The 25,486-nt window shown below is 50.9% G+C and overlaps 1 protein-coding gene across 4 annotated transcripts in view; it reads right to left on the reverse strand.

Moving 5' to 3' along the window:
• AJAP1 (adherens junctions associated protein 1) overlaps positions 1 to 25,486 on the reverse strand; it is a 125,576-nt gene that overhangs the window by 98,726 nt on the left and 1,364 nt on the right. The gene's annotated exons all lie outside the window — the stretch shown is intronic.

Raw genomic sequence — 25,486 nt, forward strand, 5'->3', positions numbered from 1 at the left:
GTGGGAAATCGTACATATGAATAGTTTTAAGCCACTGGGTTTGTGGTGCTTTGTTATGCAGTCATGGATAACTAATACAAACACTGCTCATCTTCAGAAACAGGCCGGGCCCTGCAGTGCACAAAGCTGGACCAGATTCGCTGATGTGAGTGACACACACACTTTCTGTTCCAGGCACCTGTCTATGTGATTCACAAATACACACTCTTCCTCAACTGAACCTGCAAAAATCCCATGAATTGGAGGTCACAGGCAAGATTCTTAAGGGAGAATTTGATGTGGCCCCTAGTGCTGGAGAAAGGGTCATCCTTGTACATGTTGCAGGAGGTGCTTCAGTCGTTCCACTGGGGGCTGCCGAAGCCACCGCTTACTGGTTCCCTGCACTGATCCACACTCACCAAGCCCCTACAGGAAGAAAACCCTCTATTCACGAGAACAACGGAAGTACCACACTCCACACTTATATCTTATATTTGGCCATGCAGCGTGGCTTGAGGGGTCTTAGTTCCCTGACCAGGGATCAAACCCAGGGCTCTGGCACTGGAAGCTTGGAGTCCTAACCACTAGACAGCCAGGGAATTCTCTAATATTTCTTCTTAAAATGAGTGAATTGGCATTCTGATTTGAAGCAGTAGTTAGCTCCAAGGACCACCATGAACAGAGGAAAAGAAGTGGTTTATTTCATCATTTATGGGATGGATATATTTACTATTGGCTCTTAATGACCCAAACATGTACTCACACACGCATTTTTTTTTCATGTCGTTTTCACTGGGAACATTAGCTGGTTCCTTCTCATGAGGCCAGTCTCTTCCACCCCATGTGAATCTCCGCCAACTGACTTGAAAAGAGTTTCTCCTGCAAACCACAGCTTCACGCCCACTGCAGGCCAGCTTTGGTTTCAGATGTTAGGTTTTAGGGCTTTTTTTTCCCTTTTTAATCCTTCTTTCCCTTCTTAATCCCCTCTCTGTCCTCCACTTGGCAAAGCAGAGTGGGTCAGGAGAGGGTGGGGTCCCCACCCCCTCTGGGACCCCACCGTCTCTTCCCATCCTCTTCCCATCCCCTCTGGGAATAGAAGAGAAAAGCCACTGACCATCTCCCGTGGAGACCCTCCTCTATTTGAACAGCTCACTTACTACATATAAAAGCAATTAATCTCAGCAGCTGGCTCGACAGGGGCTGCACACCAGGCAGCCTCTCTATTAGGGGAAGCAGGGGCGTGAGGTCAGAGTCCTCAGCCTTTGGGAGCCCAACAAGCTAGAACGCGCCTGAGATCACAGCCCACCCCGACTGTCTACTGGGGTCTCCCCTCTGCACCGTCCCTGCCACGTGCCACTCAGCCCGGGCTTACACGCCTCTTCTAGCGGGGAGCTCACTCTCTCCATGAGCGGGTGATTGCATCACTGGACACCTCCTGCAACAATGACGTCATTGTTTACCTTGAACTAATCTCAGCCACCCTGGGACTCCTGCCCACGTTTCCGTCCAGTCACAGGGTCCACACATGCTCCTAAACAGCCCTGCTGACTGGGAAGCTCAGCTCACGCAGCACAGGTCCCCTCCTGACTCTCCCAAGCCTTCCCTCCTCCTAGATGAACACACTGCTCCAACGTGCCCATGTGTTCCGTCCATCTATCACTCACCCGTCCACGACTGCGTCAACCAACCCTGTGCAGACACCCGCCGAGGATGCGCCAGGCCTGTGCTGGGGGCTGGGACCCAGCAGGGGTGAGACTGACAGAGCTCTGCTCTCCTGGAGCATCTGTCCCAGTAGAAGGAACCAGAGGGTCAACGAGGCCACGTTAGCTGGTCCCCAATATCCTACAAACACGGAACTGTGGGATGGGGTCTTGCGGGGTGGGCTTGGACATGGACGGCCAGGGACATATGTCGGGACAGAGGTCTGGGGGCGAGAACAAACAAGCCAAAGCAAACGCTGGGTATTGGGACCCTCCAGATGGTCGCTTCTACTTCTGGAAAGTTCTCTCCGTGGTTTTGGGTGGGACAGGCTCAGCCTGGTCATCTCTGTGATGGAACAGGAAGGAGGGTGGTGGGCACGGGTCAGGGTCTCTGCAGTCACCTTCTGATCTGCCCCCCGAGTGTGGGCAAGACCACCAGCAGGGCTGCCTCTTTGCAGGTGGAGCCTGACACCGTCTTCTCCACGAAGGGCTGGGACAGGTGGGCGGGGCTGGGAGGGCATGGCGGTCGGTCCCAAGAAGCCAGGATGAGTCAAGAAAACAAAAGTGAGCTGGTGCTTCTGCAGGTGGAGACTTTCACCACCTCCCTCCCTTCCCCACCAAAATCGAGCCCCAGCCCCAGGGCTGGGCAAAGGCCTGACCTCCTCACACCCAACAGAAAGCAGCCCACAGGGCAGTTTTGCCCAGTGCTCTAACTTCTGGAGGCAACAACACTGCATCTACATTACCCACTCTTAGCAAATTCAATAACGCAATACCCCCACTGGCATCTAGAGGCTAAAATCCTCACGTTGCCCTTTTTGTGGTGCCTGGCCCTTGGCGAGACACTGGAAGACAAGGCCTGTTTGAGGGCTGTGTCATCCCTGAAACCCGATGACAGACGCACAGGGGACCCAACGATCCCCGGTCTCCCTCCCTCGGCCCATCTGTCCCACCCCCAGATCAATGTCCAGGGAGTCTCTGGGCTGCAGTTCCCAAGAAACTGCCTTCCTTCTTCCTTCTGATGTGTGTGTTATTTGAAGGCGGACTTCACAGGGTCCCTTTACTGTCTCTGAGAAGGGCTGGTGCAGAAGCTGACCTCAGGGACCCCAGGAGGACAGAAGCGAGGGTCAGTCTCACCAGCCAGCTGGACCGGAAACTTCACATACGACGGTGACGCAACAAGACCCATCTCGGGAGCCAGTAGCCTCTTCTGGAATTCTTTGCCAAAGTTTGAATTTGTCGTAAATAAACTCAATTTTCACTCCCTTCACACAAATCATCTGTTTTTGGAACTGGTTTAAAAAAAAAAGAAGAAAAACCACGAGCAAGTGCATAGGCGATGAGGGAATCGGAGGAGTGTGACTAATACACAGGCACCAAAATGAAACGAGGCAAACACACGGTGCCCACTGATCTCTGCAGCACGAGAACCAGGCGGCAAAGGGTCCTCTCCTGAAAGAGGCCGAGCGTCCTAAGGCCACAGAGGCGGAGGGGGAGCAGCGAGCGGCCAGCGGGGCTGCTGTCCCCGGGCAAGGACACAAGCTTCCTCTCCAGTGCAAGTGTCTGAGTCCCTGCAGGAAACGAGGCAGCTTTGATGCTGTTTCTTGCAGCAACTTCACTGGACACCCCAGGACGTCCTGCTGATTCAAGGAGAAACCACTCTCCATCTGTCATTCTGCCCAGAAGGCCTTCAGGGCAACATTTAACTGGCTTTGGCCACACCACTGTCCACAGTGGGATTATGTGGGACCCTCAGACCCCGGTGTAAGGCACGCTGTGTAGTAAAGGATTTAACCATGACCAAAGAGGTCTGCCCTTTGCCTACGGCCACTGGGAGGTGGGTCCAGGCCCTGGGAATGTCCTGCCTGATAAGAGTGTCTGTGTTTTCCTGGGGGCTTGGCCACCAAACAGTCTAACAGTCTGATTTGGGGGGTGGGGGGAGGTTGGGCCTCACAGTATCTGCTTGACCTCCCAGGGGACTGGAGACTGAGGTCAGCCACGTGGGCAGTCAACCAGGTGTATGTGACCGAGCCCCAGAGAAAACATGGGACACCAAGACTCAGGTGAGCTTCCCTGGGGGACAACACTCCACGTGCACTGTCACACACTGTCACCGGGAAAGCGAGATGTCCTGACTCACGGGGAAGGGACAGCTGGGAGCCTGTGTTTGGTTCCTTCCTGCACTCCACCCATGCATCTCTTCCCGGGGCTGATTTTAATCTGAATCCTTTCCCTGTAATAAACCTTAACTGTGAGTATAAGAGCTTTTCTGAGTTCTGGGACAGCCTCTAGCAAATTACTGAACCTGAGGTTGGTACTGAGGACCCCCAAATGCTTCAGTTGGTGTTGGAAGTGGGAGTGGTCCTGGGGCCCCCAAACACCAGACCCCATGTAGGAAGTGACAGTGATCCTGGGGATAGCTCCCTCTGACTCTGCATAAGCATGCTCCCATCACTGGCTCCTGAGGGGCTCAGGAGAGGGATGGGGGCTGGAGAGGAGGGCACGGCATGAGCTCTGGGTCCCGCCCCCTCCCTCCCGTCCTGACGCTCTGACATCTGGGCCTCAGGGGGAAGGGAGAGCGTTCTCCAGCCTGCAGGAGATGCTGGAGCCAGCACCCCAGACAACGTCTCCATGGCCACATGGCAACATGATTCACGCCCTGTGCAGAATCTGTGTTTGAAAACGCTGAATGTCAAGAAGGAAGAGCAGAAGTAGGCAACGAGACAGAAATAGGCACATGCAGATGAAAGGAGGCTTTTGTTTGCACAGAACTTTCTGCCAGAGACCCCGAAATATGGAGATGGGAGGCAGAGGAGGGTGTAGCCTGCTTACTCCACCCTGTCCCCTGTGCAGTCAGAACTGGGGCTCTGCAATCTTCTCCTCAAACCTGAGCTCCAGACCAGTGTCCAAGAGCTTCTGCCCACTGTGTGCAAAGCCCCGGCCAGCTGCCCTTCTGGTCAGAAAGTACACCCTTGTGTCTGACTTCAGTCCTTCACTCCACTGCCAGCACCTCTGCTTTCCCTCTGACCTCTGACCTCACAGCAGGGATCAGCAAACTGTTTCTGGAAAAGCCCAGAGAGCAAGTGATTAAGGCTTGTGGGCTGGGTAGGGGTCTCTGGCACAAGCACTCAATCCTGTTCTTTGTAGCACAAAAGCAATCACAGACAATACACAGGTGAGTGGGTGTGGTCATGTGCCAATAAAACTTTATTTATAAAATCAGGCAGCAGTGGGATATGGCCCTCAGACTGTCGTTTGCTGGCCCCTGACCTACATAATAGCTCCTAAAGCCCAAAGGTTCTCACTGAATCCTCTCTCCAGTGCCCTCTCCCTGCCCACTGTCCTGAGCTGCAACCCAAGCTCTCAGCCTGTTTGTAATCTCCAGGACTAGGGCGGCCAGATTTAGCAAATGAAAATACAGGATACCCAGCTGCATTTGCATTTCAGAAGATCAACAGCTCTTTCTCAGTATAAGGATATCTGGTGTAAAACTTGGGACACACTTATACCAAAAACGTATTTGTTGTTTGTCTGAAACTCAAACATAACTAGGCATCCTGTATTTTATCTGGCTGCCCTATGTGGGGGCAATGCAGTTCAATGCAGTCCATGAAAGCCCCCAATTCTCTGCTCCTGACTCAGGAGTGGAGCCTCTCCTGAACCACTAATTCTGAGAAAGCCTTAGGAGAGGGAAGGAGAGAAAGGAAGAAAGAAGGGGTTGGGGAGAAGACAGACAGGAGGAGTGGGGCAGGGGGAAGAAAACTGGACATCAAGGGCACCTCGTTACCTAAGTCATTTGTATAAGTCAGCTACACTGCGTAACAAACTGCACCTGTACTACAAACTTAGCAGCTTGAAACACCACAGAACCTCAGTTCTGTGGGTCTGAGTCCAGAGTGGCGTGGCTGGTCCCCTGCTCAGAGCTGCACAGCTCACATCAAGGCACTGACAAGCTGCGTCTCCTTCTGGAGACCCCAGGGAAGGGTCCTCTTCTGAGGTCACTCAGGCAGCCAGTAGAATCCAGTCCCCATGGTTACAGGACTGAGGTCCCCGTTTCCTTGATGGGTGGCCCTCTCCATATCCACACCACGTCACACCCTTCTACTGGTTCGAATCTCCCTGCTCCCCTGCTGCATCTCTCCATCTTTCTGTCTCAGTATTTAGGGGCATGGGTGGTCACACTGGAGCCACTTGGATAATCCAGGATAATCTCCCTATTTTAGGATCAACTGATTAGTGACCTTAATTACCTCTGCAAAGTCCCCTTTGTGTTCAGGTGGCATATTCAGGGCAAAGCATCGCATCATGGTCACAGACCAGGACCTGCTTGGGAGCCACAATTCTCTCCCATCGCCCACTGAGACATACACCACTGGGGATCCCGTAATGCACCAGACAGACATGGCCTCTTCCCTGGAAATGATCTTGGAGAGAGCTGGCATCTGCAATGGAAGCACCCCTACCCTGGGTTCCGGTCCCCGGAAATGGCTGCTTTGGGGCTATCTGAGGAGTTTCTGCCAGACATTCTGCTCCCAGACTTTCAGGCTTACCATCTTCAGCAGCACAGTGCAGGGTCCCAAACAGAAACAGACTATATCCCAACACCATATGGGCAAAGCTCCTACAGAAACAGTCTTCCATCCCTGTAGAGCCCCCAAGATTGGAACATCTGACCGTGTGTGGCCCTGTGGCTCCTGGAGGTTCGGCTGTTTCATTTTTGTTCAATGTGTGTGTTCAATGTTCATGCTCCAGTGATTTGGGGTCCAGTAGCCTTGGTAACATTTGGAAGGTCCATCCATGGAAGGTCCGAGTGACCCCAACTGCCCCCACCACCCAGTACAGACATGGGCTCCACGACAACCCCCCATCATGGTCCACACCCGGGAGACAGCCAGTACTTAGCGTAAATTACACGTCCTAACAATTCCCAAGCAGCTCAGAGAGCCTCAAGCCACAGAAACCAGGGATGGTGGCTGAGGGGTTCTGAAAGACTCCACCAAATGGGGAAGGACGGTGCTCTGGAGAGCTCACTTCCGAAAGTATCAACCTTGCTGCAGCACCTGCGTGCAAGTGGGAGGTCTGCACTGCAGGTCCCCACTTAGACCATCACAACGAAAGCAGGCTCTAACCAGCTTCCCTGTGAAACTCTGCGTTCCCATTAATTACATTTTCTGGTTACCCACGGATTCAATTTTGTTCTGTCTGCAGATCTACAAAAGCAGGAAAAATAATGGGCCAATACCTTTTAGATTTAGAAGCATGGCTAACAAGGTTTCCATGTCATCATGCCAACGTCCTTGGATGAACGAGGATATGACGTGAGCACAGACTCGGGAGGGCATTTGGAGAAGGACTGCGGGGCCTGGGAGAGGTCCTTCTCCTCCACCTCCTGGGCTGTGATGGGGAAAGGCGGGCCTGTCCTGAGCCCTCGGCCCCGCACCTGTTCGATGGGAAGACCCAGGTTCCGACGCTCCAACGGGCATGAGTGTTAAGAAAGACGGTGCGTTCATGCTACGTGATACATCGTGAGCTCCTGGTAACAGTCGCCTGCTATTGCTATTTTTTATGAAGGCTGTCGTCCTCGTATCCATATCATCATCACCATTATGCTCTGGACCTCAGTTTCTTCCACTTTAAAATGCGCGAAAGCACCCAACTTTATTCATGACTGTGAACAAGTGAAATGGTGCATGGGATGTGTGATGCAAACTCTAAAATACCAGCAAGTGTTACTATTACCATCACCTCCACTGAGGAGGAATGATGAATAAGGTTCAGGACATTTTCTCAAATGATCTCCACGCCAGGACATCCCTTGAAAGATGTTTTCCTAAAACTTAAATCCCCCTATTGACATGGTGGGCTGTGGTTTGCTTTTCCCCTTCCTCCAAAAGGGAGAGGACAAAAGAACATTCTGGTAAACCAGGTTCCAGTTAATTTGGGATTGCTCCCGATTCACACTTTTTCTTCACACGTCGCCCAGCAGGTTCTTAGGACTGGAAACCACAGATGGATGAGGTCGGGTGGTGAGACCTTCACCGGGTCGCTTATCAGGGACCTGGGCACTGGACCAGAGGGGTGGCAGTGTCCCAGGAGCCAAGAGCAGAGTGGACATCGCACTTCTGTGCTAGCAAGAGGCAGCTCTCAAGGAAAGGCAACAGGCTCAAGAAGCAGGCTTATCACCGGGGAAACTCCAAGTTCACAGCCCACGGCTGGGTCACAGAGGTCCCACCTAACTGCGGGATCCAGGCTGGCATCTCACTAAAAGGATAAACGTCGGCTCAGGTGTTTTTCAATAGACCACATGGCTCAGCTCTGAGGTCCAGGAAGAGGGGAAGAAAAAGCCACCGAGAATAAGATTCATCCCAGGGGCAGCGGCTTTAATCCACTCCCCAAATGGCTCATAATCCCTCTTTGGTGTAGAGCTTATAAAAAGCACTGCTTCTCACCCGAGCCTCTGCCCTCAGGGATGTGTTAGGAGTAACGATGAAACAGCTGCTCCGTGCCCAGGGCTCCAGCACTGGGACCACAGGCAAAGCGGAAACCTGGCTGCTCTGTGATGGGGTAGGGGTTGGGGTCGGCTCTGTCACTGGGCAGCCGGGCGCTAGGCTGTGTTTTTCACGCAGTGACCATTCTCCCAGCCCCACATGGGGCGACAGCCCCATCCTTCACATGAGGAAACTTGGAGGGACCATGGGAACTGCCCAAGATCACACAAGCGGTGCAGCTGTTTCCAACCCAGGCAGGTGTGGATGAAACTCATGTTTGGGAAGTGCTGACACGTAGGCACACACCTCAAAGAATCGAAAACAGGGTTTGAAACAGACACTTGTACGCTCACGTTCATAGCAGCACTAGTCACAATAGCCAAAGGTGAAACAACCCAAATCACCGCCAGTAAATGAATGGAAAACAAAACGTCCATCCGTACAATGGAATATTATTCAGCCGTAAAAAGGAATGAAGCGCTGACTCAGGCTACATTTGGACGAGTGAGAGAAGCCAGACACCAAAGGTCACACACTGTACGATCTCATTTATATGAACTGTCCAGAACAGGCAATTCCATAGAGACCGAAAGCAGATTGGTCGTTGCCAGGGGATGAGGGAGGGGAAATGGGGAGTGACAGCTAATGGGTACCAAGTTTCCCTTTGGAAGATGAAAACAGTTTGGGACTAGCTAGTGGTGATGGTTGCACAATACTGTGTTTGTACTAAACGCCACCGAAATGTACATTTTAAGACAGTTAATTTTGGTATGTGAATTTCACCTCAATTTAAAAAAAAAAAAAAAAAAGGCTGTTGGCTGAGTCTGGAACCCTCCTGGTGGCCGAGTCTGGGTCCCTCCTGTGAAATTCAAAGACTCACTGTGGCCACTGACATAAATTCTACCTGCTTGTGGCTCAGGAGGACTCGAATTCCTCCACAAGAGGGGGTCTTAGAATGATGGGAGGGGCTGAAGGAGATTATGGAGGGGCTGGTTCGAAGTCCACCCTTCCCACCACCTCTAGGAGCTGCCATGGACATCAGCCCTGGAGGCACCCCGTCTCCCAGGTGGGGGCTCCCGGCTTCAGGACACGCACAACACGCAGAACAAGAGAAGGATGTGCTGTGCTCTCTCCGGTGTCCCCCTCCCAGGACTGGGGCTAGACAGCTGGCTGCCCGGGAGTCTGGTCAAGTTCCTTTGCTGACTTTGCAAGACCTTAGAAAAACGGCTTAACCTTGCTCTGCCTCAGTTTACCCATCTGTGAAATAAAGCTAATGATGTCTCCTGACCTTGGAGGGCTGTTGAGAGAGTCTGTCAATTAAAGTGTTTGAACTGTTTGGTAGCTGATGGATGAAAAGGGCAAAGATTTGTTAATTGGGGATTTTCACGTCCGCTGATGCCTTACACCCACTCCCCTACACAACACACACGTACCACACACACCCCACAGACCCAGATACACAAACACACACACACCTCCACATAGACACCCCTACACAACACACACATACACACCACACAGACCCAGATACAAAAACACACACACACCTACATGTACACACCCCTACACACATAGAGACACACAAAGACACACAAAACCTAACATACACCCCACAATCATAGACAGACACACACACCCCCCACAACACACAGACCCCCGCACACGCCTATATACATACCCCCCACATACACACACCCCACACAGATACACACCTCCACCCACACACCTCCACACACACACACACACACACACACACACACACACACCCCAGCTCTCTCCTTAAGCTACTTTAAGAAGAGGGCCTTCATCTTTACTGCTACGCAGGTTTGGACCCACATGTGGGCAAAGGAAGCAGCGACCGCAATGACATTATTTGAGGAGGAACCAATCCCCCAGTCTTCCCTTTCCTACTGGAAATTTCCACCTTGACTCGGCACTGTTGGTTGGTCACCTGGCCCTGCCCACTCTCGGCACCTAGGGGTGGGGGGCCATCCTCACAAAGTCACTGACCCTTAGGTGCCCCCCAGGCCCCTGGCTGTGAAGCACGTGCACCACAAGTGCTCCTTGAGCAACAGCAGCCACCCTGCTCCCTCTGTCTGGACACACCCTCCTCCTCCTTCCAGATGGGGGCCAAGTGCCACCTCCTCCAGGAAGTCTTCCCAGGAGCTCCTGCTTCTTCCTCTCGGCTCCTGCAATTCCACCTGCACCTCTGCTCCCGCCCTGATGAAAAGTCCCTGCAGGGCCGGAGAGGGTCCCTTGTCTTCGTGGCCAGCACATCACAGCACCAGGGGCAGGCCACCATGCCTGCTGAATGAAGGCTGCAGGAGAAACTCTTCCTCGGCCCCGTCAGGCCTGGAGGCAGCCTGAGCTGCAGTCCTGGGGCAGCACACCCTCGGGGCGCCACGTAGTGGCTGGTGCAACAAAAACACAGCCCTGATCTCCCCGATGACCCTGGGGACGAGAACCTGGGAAACGGATGCCAGCTGCGTGAGCCTGAGCCTCAGGTTTTCTAGAGCATCAGGCTTCTGTGAAGAGACTCAAATTAGCCTGAAAATGCTAAGGGAAGGAGGAAGCTGGGGACAGGGTAGTAACGGGCAGTAAATTAGCCCAGGGCGGGGCTTTCATCAAGGGCGTGCCAGCACCCCCCAATACCCGCCCGGTGTGATACCGCAGCACTAGGGGCCGGCGCCTAATGGGGCCATTCCACCAACATTTTCTGGGATTTTGAAATGTGGTGTCATAAAAATAAACATGCTTACTCTTGTCTTTGCATAATTGGCTCCCTAAAGAATCCTTGCATTCTGAAAGCCACCGTGTCCCTCGGCAGGAAGCACAGCTTTTTTCAGCATCTGGGTACGGTCCTGCATTCTCTCATTACAAAAAAGAGGGGGGTGGGAGGAGTGAGGGAAACAGACTCCTGGGTGGATCCTTCCCCCTCATCACAATGTGCTCCTTGCTAAGCAGGAGAACATGGTCTTCAGCTGGCCTGGAGGCTGAGGCTTTTGTCACAGTCTGGTCCCACGGTTTCTGGAGGTTCCTTGTAAGTATGCAAGATATAACCCTACGTAGTCACTGATTCTCATTTAGAAAAGTCAGTTTTGTAAACTAGTGGCTGCGCACCGATGAAGCCCATCGGCCATCCCCGGGTAATTCCTTGCCTAAGACGGCTTTTTGCATCAGTTTGGGGGATTGGATCCACAGGAGAACATTTACTTTCGATCGTGGGTGCAGCCAGGCCAGGAGGACAGTGATGAGACTTGTCCAAGCGAGCTGCGTTATTCAGGTGCTCGAACGGGACCACAAGGGAGCCCAGCAGAGCTTCACCCAAAAAGGTTCGTTTAAGGAAAGAGGATCAGGTGCGACTCACCCTGCTCCATCTCCAAAATCACGGCTAACTCCCAGGACCATCCTTGACCTGTGTGAGGTGACGCTGGCAACCCACCCCCAGTAGGTGGGCGTGGCCCGGAGGTTCTGCAGCCAACACAGCAGACCCAAAAGCTCTGGACCCGCACTGTCTCTTTCCTCTGAAATGATAGCTGTTGTTGGAAGACAGTCCATGAGGGTGGATTTCCCTAAAATGGCATCATTGCCCCACCAGAAGAAAGCACAGGATCCCAGATAAGCACAGCTGCCCCCGTCAGGCTGCCTCAGCTATGCCGGCTGAGTGCAGGAGGATGCTTTGCGGTGGGGAAGCTTTTTGCAGGACCACCTGCCAACCCCCACCCCTCCACCCCCAGGCCACAGGCTGCCTCCGTCCAGCCATGGGAGCCACCCCCAGGCCAGCTAGGAGCCCTTGCTCTAATGAGTCAAGATGTTCCCCTTCACAGTAGCTTTGTACCAAGGCGGAATGGAAAACTTTGTCCTGGTCTTTATCTCGCCAAAATGCAGCACCTTGGGGAGACACAATCGGCACTCGGTAAATGTGCATCATATGAAAAATGAACAAATAAACAATGGCTGATGTGTAGTCAGCTCTTCTCTTCAGAGCGAAGGGAAGGAGCAAATCCAAAGCCAGAGGTGGAATCCCGGATACCTGGCTTGTAACACGCCAAGGGCTTCTCTGACCCCCACCCCTGCCAAAGCATTTACACGGATGGCTACAAAGTACATGGGGTGGAGAAAGACATGGAAACAATGTTCACAGCAGTGTTATTTGTATCAGCCACAAAGTCGCAACAAGCCAAATGCCCATCAAGACATGAACGGATAAACGAAGTGCGGTATGTCCAAAAAATGGAATGCTACTCGGAAATAAAGAAGCCCACAACGCAGACAGACCTCAAGAACACTATGCTAAGTGAAGAAACCCAGACAAAAAAAGTCTGGTTTTGTTTAGAGGAAATGCTCAGAACAGGCAAATCTATAGAGCCAAAAGTCAGAGGAGGGGTTGCTTGAGGCTGGGGCTAGGAATGGGATTAACTGTGAAGAGTACAAGGGATCTTACTGGGGGGTGGGGATGGGCATGTTCTAAGATGACTACAATGATGGTTGCACACACAGTAAGTTTACTAGAAGTTGAATTGTATACTTAAAATGGGTGAATGTTATGGTACATAAATTATACCTCAATAAACGCACGCACGCATGCACGCGGTGGTGGGCAATCCTTTTTATCCAGACTTCTAAGTTATGTTAAACCCAGCTTTCTCAGTGTGGTCATTCATTAATTCCCAGTTTAATTTCACAAGAGCTTTCAAGAGAGGCTCCCTTGGATTTGGTGACATATTTATTTTTAATTAGTAAATAGACTGAATAACTGTATCTGTGGCACAGGTATGTTTTCATCAATGACATTTTATGAATTCTTTGCTGCAAAATCATCTCTCACTTAGACTACAAAACTTTTACCTAAAATTGTGGGTGCCTGAAGGACTTGTAATGTCGGAGTCAGGGCTACATCCACAAAGTGCTGACCTGACATCACAGCATCTGGGTCCTTCTCGGCTTTATGTTTGGTTTAGTTTAAATCTTATTTTGTTTCTCTCAGAAGGGCAGTGTGTGACTTAATCAGGGGAGTGAGAAGGAGATTTTATATAAAACATGGGAGCCATAGGGGACAGTGGGAAGAGCATGCATGGACCCTGGAATCCATGAAACTTGGATTCAAATCTCAGCTCCCCCACTAGCCAGCTGTGTGACCTTGGGCAAATCACTTAACCTCTCTGAGCTTCAGTTTCCTCCTTTGTAAAATGAGAGCAGCAACACCTGCCTTGCAGAGTCGTCATGTGGATCCTGAGGACAGACTGAAGTGGTACAGATTGGCTGGGTCACTTAGTGCAAAGCCAGGTTACGGAAAGGTCTGGAACTACTGTGTTTCAGTGCCTCCTAGCTGAACATAAAGGGACAGAAAAAGAGAAGTAACAGGTCTGGTTCATGGGATCTCAGAGGCTCACAGTCAAACCTGACATAGAGTTTCCCACTGCATTACCCAACTTCATTCCACAAGCATTAATAAAGCACATATGTGCGTACACACACACACACACACACACTCCAGTTCTTTTATCATAAAGACCAAATGAAGTGAAAACAGCAAAGACACAAATGAACGCTATGCCTTCACGAACTTGAGGCTCTTGTCTTACTGATCTGTTCTTGTGTTTCCTTGGAGCACGGTCCTGATGCCACCCTATGTGCCAGGGCAGGAAAGTGGGGCTGTCCCCAAAAAGGCTGCACTACTTTCAGAGCTGACCTGATTTATGTAAGGATCTGGACAGCTCTTCTTATCCAATAATTATGCACCAGGTCATTCATTACTGTCACTGGTAAAGGATCTCATCACATTAGCAACACCGCACGTTCATATGCTGCTGCATTTTGCACGCTGAAGGGTGTGGCAGAATCAAAACAGCAAATTTGGTAATTTTTTTACCCCTTTCCCCATTTCCACATCACCTGTGACTGTCATTAAATCCAAATATATGGTGCCTAAAGGGGGAACACACACACACACACACACACACACACACACACACAATCAGATGTTAACCTTTGACAGTGAGGTAGAGAATACTCGTTTAATGAAACTTTTTATTTTGAGTTAATTATAGGTTCATAAGTGCTACAAGACATAACACAGAGAAATCCTGTGCACCCTTACTCAGTTCCCCTAGTGGTAACGTCTTACAACACCACAGTACAATGTTATAAGCAAGATACTGACAGGGATGCAGTCAAGACAGAAAGCTTCCCATCACCACAAGGGTCCCTGAGGTTGTCCTGTTATAGCTATTCTCTTCCCTTCTATATCTCACTCTCTCTCTAACTCCTGACAGCTAGGACCGTGTTCTCCATTTCTATAATGTTGCCATTTCAAGAATGCTATGGAATCATCATATAGCATGTAATCCTTGAGGTTGGCTTTTTTTCACTCAGCGTAATTCTCTGGAGGTTCAATGCAAGCCGTTGCATGTACCAATAGTTTCCTCATTTTTAGTGCTGAATACTGTTCCGTGGTGTGAAGGTACCATGATGTGTTTAGCCACTGACCTCCCTTAAGGGCACCTGGGGTGTTTCCAATTTGAGACTTTATTTATAAAGAAAGCTGCTATAGGGGCTTCCCTGGTGGCGCAGTGGTTGAGAGTCCGCCTGCCGATGCAGGGGACGCAGGTTCGTGCCCCAGTCCAGGAGGATCCCACATGCCGCAGAGCGGCTGGGCCCGTGAGCCATGGCCGCTAAGCCTGCGCGTCCGGAGCCTGCGCTCCGCAACGGGAGAGGCCACGACAGTGAGAGGCCCGAGTACCGCAGAAAAAAAAAAAAAAAAGGAAAGCTGCTATAAACATTCACCTACAAGTTTTTGTGTGAACAGAATTCTTCATTTCTCTGATAAATGCCCCAAAGTGAAATGCTCAACTGTATGGCAGCTGCATGTTTAATAAGAAACTACCAAAGTGCTTTCTGGAGCGGCTGTAACATTTTACCTTCCCACCAGCAGTGTATGAGGGATCCGGTTTCTCCACATTCTCGCCAGGATTTGGTGTCAATATTTTTAATTTTAACCATTCTGGTGTCTCATTATGGTTTCAATTGCATTCGTCTAATGGCCGGTGATGTTGAACATCTTTCCACATGCTTTTTTTTTACCGTCTAAATACCCTCTTTGGTGCAACACCCCATCATGGCTTTACTTGTTTCTAAATAGATTGTTCCATTTTTTTTCTGTGAGTTTTGAAAGGTCTTCATGTAGTTTGGATACTAGTTCTTTGACAAATACGTGGTTTGCAGATATTCTCTCCTCCTCCTTCCCCGAAGCTTGTCTTTTCATCCTCATAAAAGTCTTTCACAGAGAGCCGATTTTAAAATTTCAATGAGGTCGAATTTATCAGTTTTTCCTTTTATGGACTGTGCTTTTGGAGTCAAGTCTAAGAACTATTTGTGTAGCCCCATATCCTTCAGGTTTTCTCTTTTTTTTCCCTTAAAGTTTTATAATCACATTTTACATTTAATTGTGTGACCCATTATGGGTTAATTTTGTATAAGGTGAGGTTTTTTTTTTTTTTTTTGGCTATGAATGTCTTTTTGTTCCAGTACCATTTGTTGAAAATGCTATCTTTCCTCCACTAAATTTGCACCTTTGTCAAAAATCAACTGTGCGTATCTGTGGGAGCCTATCACTGGATTCTCTGTCCTGCTTCATTTATCTGTATATCTACCCCTTCATTGGTACTACACAGTCTCGATAATGGTAGCTGTATAATGTCTTACAATCAGATAGATGGACCCCTCTCATTTTATTATTCATTTTCAAAACTGTTTCAGTTATTCTACTTCCTTTATGTTTACATAAAATTTTTAGAATTATCTATACGTGCAAATATTTTGCTGGGATTCTGATAAGAATTGTGTTAAACCTCTATATCAATCTGAGAAGAAGTGACATTCATACCATGTTGAGTCTTCCCATCCATGAACATGGTATGTCTCTCCATTTACTTAGACTTTCTTTGATTTCTTCCATCAGCATTGTGTAGTTCTCAACATACAAGTTGTCAGCATAAGTTTTGTTAGATTTATACTGAGATATTTCATTTTTTGAGCAATTGTAAATGGTATTGCATTTTTTCATTTCAGTGTCCATGTGTTAACTACTAATAGAAATACAATCCATTTTTGTACATTTATCTTGTATCCTGCAACCTTGCTGAATTCACTTATTAATTTTAGGAGGTTTGTTAACAGATCACGTGAGATGTTTATGTAGACAATGATATCCTCTGCAAATAGGAAAAGTTTCATTTCTTCCTTTCTGTATGTCTTTTATTTCCTTTTCTTCCTGTATCACACTGGCTAGAATTTCCAACATTATGTTGAATAATAGTGGTGAGAGTGGACATCCTTATCTTGTCCCTGGTCTCAGGGGAAGTGACCAGTTTCTCAACATTAAGTGTGAAGTCAGTGGCAGCTTTTTATAGATTTTTTTTATCAAGTTGAGGAAGCGCTCCTCTATTGCTTTTTTCTAGGAGTTCTTATCATAGATAGGTGTAGAATTTATCAAACACATATGATCATATGATTTTTCTTTTTTAGCCTTTTCTTATGATAGATTGCACTGATTGATTTCCAAATATTGAACCATCCTTGCATCCATGGAATGAACCCCACTTTGCCATGGTATACACTTCTTCTTATACATTGCTGAATTTGCATATTTGTTAATATTTTGTTAAGGATTTTCTTGGTCTATTTTCACAAACCATATTGGTCCATAGAATTGAGAATGTTAGTTTTTGGGTTTTTTTGTTTGTTTGTTCTTTAATAGCACTTTCCTGCTGCCAGAACTTCTCCACTGAGATCTTCCCTGCCTCCAACCTAAGCATTCTTTTTTAAGGACCAGGGATTCCATGAAATAGCATGAAAATTCCATGCAGGGCCCTGGTATACTGTGGCCCATCAATCACTACTGAACTCCTGAGATCCCACTCCTGGAGACACTGGTGATTGGTCCTTCTTCACCCTTCTTTTGCTAGAATCTTCGCAACAGCTGACAAAGCATTATGTCCATTTGAAGAAGCTGCACCATTGGATTTGGTCAAAAGAAGGCATTTGATCTGCAATTCAGTTGCCCCGAAGTTCCCTAAGATTGAATTCAGGGATCTTACAATGAACCTGTGCCCTGCTTAACAATATCTGTGCATTCAAAAAGATTTAGATGAGATCAAGATGGGAGTGTTCTCAGAGCTCAAAGAGCTTACAATTTAATTCAGACAGAGCTCCCAAATTGTGGAATTGTCCCACAATACAAATTCTTTATTTGTATTGTGAAGGAAAGGATGACCACTCAGGGCACCTCAGCAAAGTACACTCTCTTCACAAATCATGCCCCACTGCCAGGAAGCCGCGCCCAGCGCTGAGGCCTTGCACTTAGTAAGTGCCCCATCAGTGTTTTCTGAAAGCACAGGGTGGGCTGGTCAATGCAAGGGTGCTCCCTCCAAATCCCTTCAAGAGCCCTGTCACATCCGTGCAGCACTGGTAGGCAGCCCACCAGCCCAGTTGGAATCAGCTTCCTCTCTGCACATTTGTCAGAAGCCAGGTCCTAATGTGGTGTGTTCCAGGCTTCCTCATCCAGACCCTCAGTCTGGTGAACATAGCAAGTTCCCTCCTACAGGAGTTTTGTTTAAAACCTGATCTCTTCACCTGGAGTTGGAGCTCCTGATAATAAGTGCTTTGATGCCCACTGGCCCCTAAACTCCCCAAAGACACACCCACTCCACCCACACCACACACATGCACACATACACACACACACCTACTTCTACAAAGTTCCTAAAGGTCTTGATTGAAACCAGGCCTTGGTGATTCACCATCTCTCCTCCTCCCATGGGCCCAAGGTGTCACGGACTCTCAGCATTGGTAACAGATGCTGGGGGGGGGGCAGGAGAGAGGATGGAGGCCGCCCCCCTCAGGTCAGGTCCAGTGAATGTGCGCTGCTGGAGCTAGGAGGGGCCACCAAGATGTCTGTCACCTGAGGGTGTGTTCATTCCAGTTGCTGGCTCTGGGGCACATTTCGGAAACATCCCTCCAGGAGGTCAGCTCTCCTTTCTGACAGGTGACACGGCTTCTGAGTTCAGCAAGCCCTTTCACTGGTCTTTCCTCTCCATCAACGGACCCCGGCCTGTGACACCTGTTACAAGCGCCCTCTTCAGTTCTTCAAAGCGTTTCATTACAGTATGGGACCCCGGCTGGTATGAAGGACCTGCTTGCACAGCCCAGCTCCCTCTCCAGACAGAGGGCCCCTGATGGCAGCAGCCACTGCCCTCCCCTCAGCTCACTGTTCTGCCTCTGGCCCTGGCACTGACCCGGCACAGAGCTGTCATCAGCAAACACCCACTGTTGAATTAGGAGGGCTGCTACCCAGACTGGCCCTCCTCGGAGCTCTTCCTAATGGAGCAATGGTGCCAATCTCACACACTGGCTGGGGAGGTGGTGGTCTCTAAACATTTACTTTTCTCACTTCTGAATTTCCATAGGAAAACGTCCAATATGACAGCTTCTTACCCACGGGTCCACTGAGCCACTAGAAGTGACTAGTTCAGCAGGAGATGTGCTGTGAAAATAAACCACACTCCTGATTCCCAAGACTCAGAGCAGCGTAAGAACATAAAATGAATCCTCGTTAGTACAGGTTTAGATTGACCACACCTTGAAACGATATTTTGCATACACTGGCAAAATTAAATATGTCATTCAAGTTGATTTCACCTGTTTTTTTTCTTCTTCTTCTTTTAATGTGGCTACTGGAAATTTTCAAAACCAATGCGGCCCGCATAGTAGTTCTACTGAACAGTGCTAATCTCTACTCCGATAAGAGTATTTTTACCCCTACACTTATTCCCCCTCCATTATTGGAGTGAGGGGTCTTCAGGGGCAGAATCCCACTCATTTCCTGGTCTGCACAGCATCCGCTCAGGGTCAGGCAGCCCTGGGTGCTCAGGAACTGACGAATAAACTAAATGAGTGACGTGAGTGAACGCAGAGATCAGGGCATTTCTCTACGTTTCACAGACAGTTACAGCAGACGTGTTTTCTGGACTGTAGTCATCATGCTGTACATGACATCCAGTACATGACATCCAGTAAATAAATCAGTCCTTCCCCGAACTGATTTATTTTATTACTGGAATTTGTACCTTTGACCCCTTCACCCATTTCACACACCCCCACCCCCACCCCCACCCCTACGCCTGGCAACCACCAACCTGTCGCTCATGGCATATTTGGAAGTTGTTGAGTAGAACTCAAAAGTTCTTTTTTGTTTGTTTTTTTTATTTTTTAATTTTTTTTTAATTGAAGTATAGTTGATTTACAATGTCTTGCTAGTTTCAGGTGTACAGCAAAGTGATTCAGATATAGATATATAGATATAGATTTCATTCCTTTTCAGATCTTTTTCCCTTATAAGTTATCACAAAATGCTGAGTATACTTACTCCCCTGTGCTATATAGTAGGTCTTTGTTGATTATCTATTTTATATATAGTAGTGTGTATCTGTTAATCCCAAACTCCTAATTTATCCCTCTCTCCCCCCAAAAAGTTCTTATCTTAAGGAGAAAAATCTGTAACTATGTGTAGTGATGGATGTTAACTAAATTTACTGTGCTGCTCATTTCATATGTGTGCAAGTATGGAATCATTATGTTGTTCACCTGAAACTAATATAATGTTTATGAAAGTCATACCTCAAATTTTTTTAAAAAGCATGCATATTTTATCCAAATACAATGCAAATTCCACAGCTCACATTTAAGACAGGAGCAGACACGTCAAGGTGTGTATGTGTCACTAACTTTCCTCAACATACTCCACCTGCCCACCTGGACTCATACTGACCAGAACCTTCTCTTTCAGGTGAACTAGCCCTGCCCCTAGTTAGTCCCTAGTAGGTACGTAAACTGTCCCAGTTCCCCAAGAAAGCCGACGGGGAGTGGAGACCTCAGCCCACTCTAAGGACAATCAGTTTGCCTTTTGCCCCTGATCTGCACTCCCGTGTCTCCCGGTCCTCCCTTGGTGATACCTTAGTTCCTCCATCCCACTGCTGGACCTGTGCCACCTGCCTTCAAGTTCTCTTCCCTTCTACACCCACCTTTCCTCACAGAAAGTTACAAAGTAGATGTGCTCACTCCTACTGAACTGGTAATAACTAAAAGCGCTTAGTGGGATAGTTTTTCATGAACATGTCTACATTCCACTTGTGACTAAATCTCAAGCCAAATGAATGAACCTCTAATGGTGGAATCGTGAGCACCAGTAAGTGAGGTTAAAGAAGTTCTATATTTATTGGGGGCAGGACACAGTCTCAACCCAAGGCCAGCCCCGCTGGGCATTCCTTTCCTAAGTCTCAGTTTGTAGTCAGGGATGAGTAACCACAAGGGCAAGACTTGTAAAGCAAGGGCACTGTGCCAGGCAGCAAATTGACTCATTCACAGACAGCTCCTGAGCATCGACTAAGCAGCAGCACTCTTCTCAAGAGGTGATGAAGGATGAGACAGTCCCTGCCCTCACGAGCCCACAGTCCACAGATCCTCCCTACTGCCAACGAGGGAGCCTGAGCACAGGTGCACCACTGCCAGCTGAAGACCCTGAGGTGAGACACAGGCCTAAACACCAACTCCTTGGGGAGGGCAGGCAGGGAGGGCTTACTGGCCACACGGTCCAGGTTGCTGTCCATTCAGGGCTGAAAACGGTGGGAGAGCAGATGCAGCGAGCTCTACACGCCAGCCCTCCTTGGCCGGCCACCCGAGAGAAAGTGCACTGAATGGCAGAAGCCCCAGTGAGTGGACAGAACCAGCACGTCAATGGTGGACTGGGAAGGCTGAAGCACAGATGGACCCCGCACGGCTGCCACCCACCTTTTCTTGGGTGGGAGGGGAGAAGGAAAGAAAGTGACAGCCTCTTGCAAAGTGCACGCATGGGATGGAAATGCAAATACACGCCCTAGCCCCTCCTCCCCCAGCCCCCTTGGTGCTGCAGCAGGACCCTATTCTTTGCCAATACACGACACCCTGGCGGTACCCAGGTCAGTGGGCTGGGGCCGACAGGGCGGGATGGATGCCACCGTTCCCACCGCCCTCCACTCCGGCCTCTCTTTGGGTCACGTTGGAGATATTTGCCAACTATGAAGATCCCCACAGATGAATGGTGGGTTTCTGACCTCTCACCATCCACAGGGCCCTTTCCAAAGAGAGAAGCATCACTCACCACCTAGCCACTTGCACCTGCTGGGGCATCCAATTAACTCAGCTGCTCCAGAGGCTGCTGGGAGGCAATTCGGTGGCTAGCCCCTGCTCCCGCCTCCGCCCACCAGCAGCAGTAGGGGTGAGTCCTGCACGCTCTTCTGTAACCAGGACCCAAGGGCCCCCAGAGCTCGGACATGGGTGGACCTCAGCCTCTGACTTTCTATGAACTGAGAGTTAATCCAAGGTATGTAACCACCACTCCCCACTGGGCGGCCTTCTGACTCACTGGCTCCTTAGAATTCCAGGGGGTCTCGGAGAGAGAGAGTCGGGGGCAGCGGGGTCTGTCTACTCCAGCTGCAGCGAGCCCTCCTCCTGCCTTCCCCTCCTGTCTGACTGGCATCGGGCAGGAGGAACCCTCTCGAGCCAGACTTCAAACATGAAAATCTAGATCAAGGATATATTTGGCTTTCCAAGCTAATCTCTACATCAATTTGGTCTCTACTGAGTTGTAGCCCTTTGAAGAAAACTTGGCAACTACGTATGGAAAGCAGATGACTCTTACATAACCCCAGGCAGGAGCCCAGGGGCTCGGGGAGGCTCAGCGCTGGCCGGCCGGGTCGGGGTTTTGTGTTCACCCACTTCATCGTGACCCAGGGTGCAGCTCTGACCCACCGTGCTCTGGGCACCCTGTGGTTTTCCTACAAAACAGCCGAGGAAATGAAGGACTGAGGAAGCACCACCAGCCCACACCTGCCAAACACCTTGATGGTGCCTGGGTCAGTGGGCTGGAGACCATAAGGGCGGGACGGGATTCCACCGCTCCCACTGCCATCTGAGGGACCCCATCTAGGAGGATGCAGGATGTGGTGGGGAAGCAAACTGCTCCGTCTCCAGGGACCAGGAGACAGGCATCTCAGGGAGCTGCAGAGCTGTCTCTGCTCGCAAGCTACCTTGCCCTGCTTCCCACTTCTGTGCCGTCTTTGATGCACAGAAGAAAAGGAAGCAGATGAGTAAAAGAAATCAACCGAAGGGACAGACTGGAAGGAGGCCACTGCCCCCTCCTCTGCTTGGACAGTGGATCCCCTGGGTGGGGGTGCGTGTGAGGGGAGGGGGCTGTACCCGCGTGGCAGGAAGGATGTGAGCTGCCTCCTAAAATGGTGATTTATTCCAGCAATACTGTCCCGGATGAGTATCACGGCCACTGACACTCAAGGGATTCCAGTGGCAATCAATGTGGTACCAGCAGCTGGAAGTGGGCACGAGTCAGGACTGACGAGGAGGGCAACGTCTGTGCACAGAGCCTCTGACTCCATCCTCTAAAGCCTGGATGCACAGCCCCAGCTGCTGGAGGACTTTACAGGTGGGGATGGGGACAGCCAATCCACTGGGACTGTTCACCGAGGCCTGGGGAGCTGTGAAGTGCCCAGTGAAGGAAGAGAGTCACGTTATGTTGCTATAGACCCACCCCCCAGGCACACCCAGGGCCTTCAGAACAGAAAGGGCGACAGAACCTTAGGCTGGAAGAACAGGCAGAGGGACAGCAAGGGACACAGCCCGGGAGGAGCACGGCACCAGCTAGCCCTTGCCCCCCTGAGGACACCTCAAGGCAAGTGTCTTGCACGCTCCAAGCCCCAAAGGTGCGACGTGGAGGGCCGTGGCCTCAGAGGCCACTCACAAGCAGACAGCCAAACTCCAAAATCTGCACTGCTTGCTGAGTAAGCATCCCCTCCAAGCTGCTCCTAGAACGAGCTCTGATGCAGCTGGCCAGGCTCTGGATCCACCTTCAAGAGATACCTTTATCTGAGCTGACAGACGGTACTTTTGGAGCTTTGCTACAACGACCACCAAAAAGGCATAAAAACAGCTCCAAAAGACTCAATCTGTTCCTCCTCCTTGGAAGAAAAGGCTCCACGCACAGCTCATTTCCAACACAGGAGCAAAAATCCAAGCCCAGACTTTGCCTCGCAAGTCAGAGCTGAGAGCCCTCAGGTCCTGCCCAGAACTGCCTTCTGTCACCTGGGCCCCAGGTTCCGTGTTTGCCTGACCTAACCAGGCCCGAAACCGGGCAGCAGGACACCCAGCGTTCACCTGGGGAGCCATGGAGGGGCTTGGGAGCAAAGGTGACGGGCTGTGTTCAAGGAAAAAGCGCATTACCAGGTCTCAAGCAAGCCATCCCTGGCTTTCAGTGACTGTTACCCTGTGCCTGGTGAGACGCAAAAGCACAGACACTCCAAGCACGGCCCCTTCTCCTGGCCAGGGGATGGCTCGCAGACATGACAGAGCTCTCACCTGTCAGCCTTCCAGAGAGGTGACAGCCCGTCCTCAGAGGCGCATTTGCAGAAAATCTATTGTGCTAACACTGAAGGGAAAAAACCAAAAGGTCAAACTTCAAAATCACCAACAGAACTATTTCCTAAAGCAAAATCCCAAGTAGATCTTATTCAGGGATGCTTTAGAGGAACTGTTTTAGTGAATTTTGAACGCGCAGAGAGGTTTTTTTCTGTGATATTTACTCTCCTCTCTCTTTATCAGAATGTACTAATCTTTCAATCTAGCAAGTTAGTAATAAAAAAAGATGTCAGTTCAAATAACTTGCCGGCAGTCAATCAGGAAGGTAGTGCCAGACAGCAGCTCAGGAGGCATCTGGGAGCTGAAGGTGCACCCGCCCTCCTCCACAGAGCAGGGACTCCTTTGATCTTTCCAAAGGCCCTGGGGTCTGGCTGAGACCCGGAGGCAGATGGCAAGGCACCTGGAAGGGGTCACCCGGGCAGAGCTGCCCTCGCTCTATTTAGTGTGCATCCCAGAACGGCCGAGCCTACACCTTAGCTAGTCTGAGCACAGGACATCGATTCAGGCAGAGCCAATATCCAACGCAATCCGCTTCAGGATTAACCTTTTAAAGCCCAGCCCACTGAACACGACCCGGCCACCAAGACAAGGAATGCCCCTTTCCAGAAAAAACGCCAATGATAACATCTGACAGTTTTCACTAGATGTTTTAAACAGTCTTTACCCCAGGAGTGGGGAATTGCCTCATAAAACAAGGGTAGCTAGGAAACGCTTGGCGGGCTCCGTCCGCTTCCAGTTTCTCAAAATCAGGACGCGCATTTGATTCTCCCTTCAGCTCGCTCCCCCCGAGCTTTTATCGGGTGGCGATGGGGGCGGCTCAGGCACCGGCTCCGGCAAAGACCGGCCCCTTTCTCCCCAACGCAGGAGCGCAGTGCATCCCAGTGGACAAACTCGAGAACGGCACTCTTGCTTTCCCTGCCTCCGCCTGCGTCCTCCTAGGTCTCGGATGCAATCCGGGACCCAAACGCACCAGCTCCGCGGAGCGCCCCCCCCGGGCAGGAGGGCGATGGCTTGGAGGCATTCTGCCCCGCCAAGGGGACAACTGCCCTGCTGGGTCCCAGACCTCTCGAGGCAGGGGCTGAAACCCGAGCACCACTGGCAGGCAGATAAAGTTTGCCGAAAAGGGTCTCCCTGGGTACCCCCACCGGGTGCTCCGAGCTCGAACGCCCTCTTCCAGCCGGCCCTGGAGTTCGGACACAGACAAGCCCCCGGGGCGCTCCCGGGGTGTTTGCCTGCGGGGGGTGGGGTGCCCGTAGGGAGTGCCCGCCCGCCCTCCCCCAGAGCCCCAGCGCCTCCCGCCCCAGCTGCCCGCCAGCTGTGCGCGCCCGTCGGGCCCGGAGGTCACCGGCAAACAGCTGGATCGGCAGCTGGGAGCCCGGCAGGCCCCTGCTCAGTCAGTCACGGGGCCCCGAGGAAGGGGAAAGGCGGGCGGCGTGGCTATCAGGCTTTGGTTTGCTCCAACTCCGCTTGTCAAGCTCTCGCCGGGAGGCCGGAGCCCTGGCTTTCCCCGGCAGCGCCGGCCCCCGCCCTGGGTCCACGGCCCGCCGCGCCCAGCGGCCCGCGCCTCGCCTGGGCCCCGGGGAGGAGGTGAGCCGGGGCGGCCGGCCAGCACACTGCGCTGCTGGCGCCGGGAGGCGCGGGTGCGCCCAGGCCGGCCCCAGAACCCGGGAAACTGGAATGGGGCGCCCCTGCCCCGACCCGGACGCGCGGAGCCCGGGAGAGCCGGCCGCTCCCGGCGGGGCCACGGGGCTCAGAGCTCCGGACCGGAGCCCGACCCCGCTCCAGGGGCACCGGCTG

This window comes from Globicephala melas, chromosome 1, assembly GCF_963455315.2.
Source record: "Globicephala melas chromosome 1, mGloMel1.2, whole genome shotgun sequence".
Lineage (NCBI taxonomy): Eukaryota > Metazoa > Chordata > Mammalia > Artiodactyla > Delphinidae > Globicephala > Globicephala melas.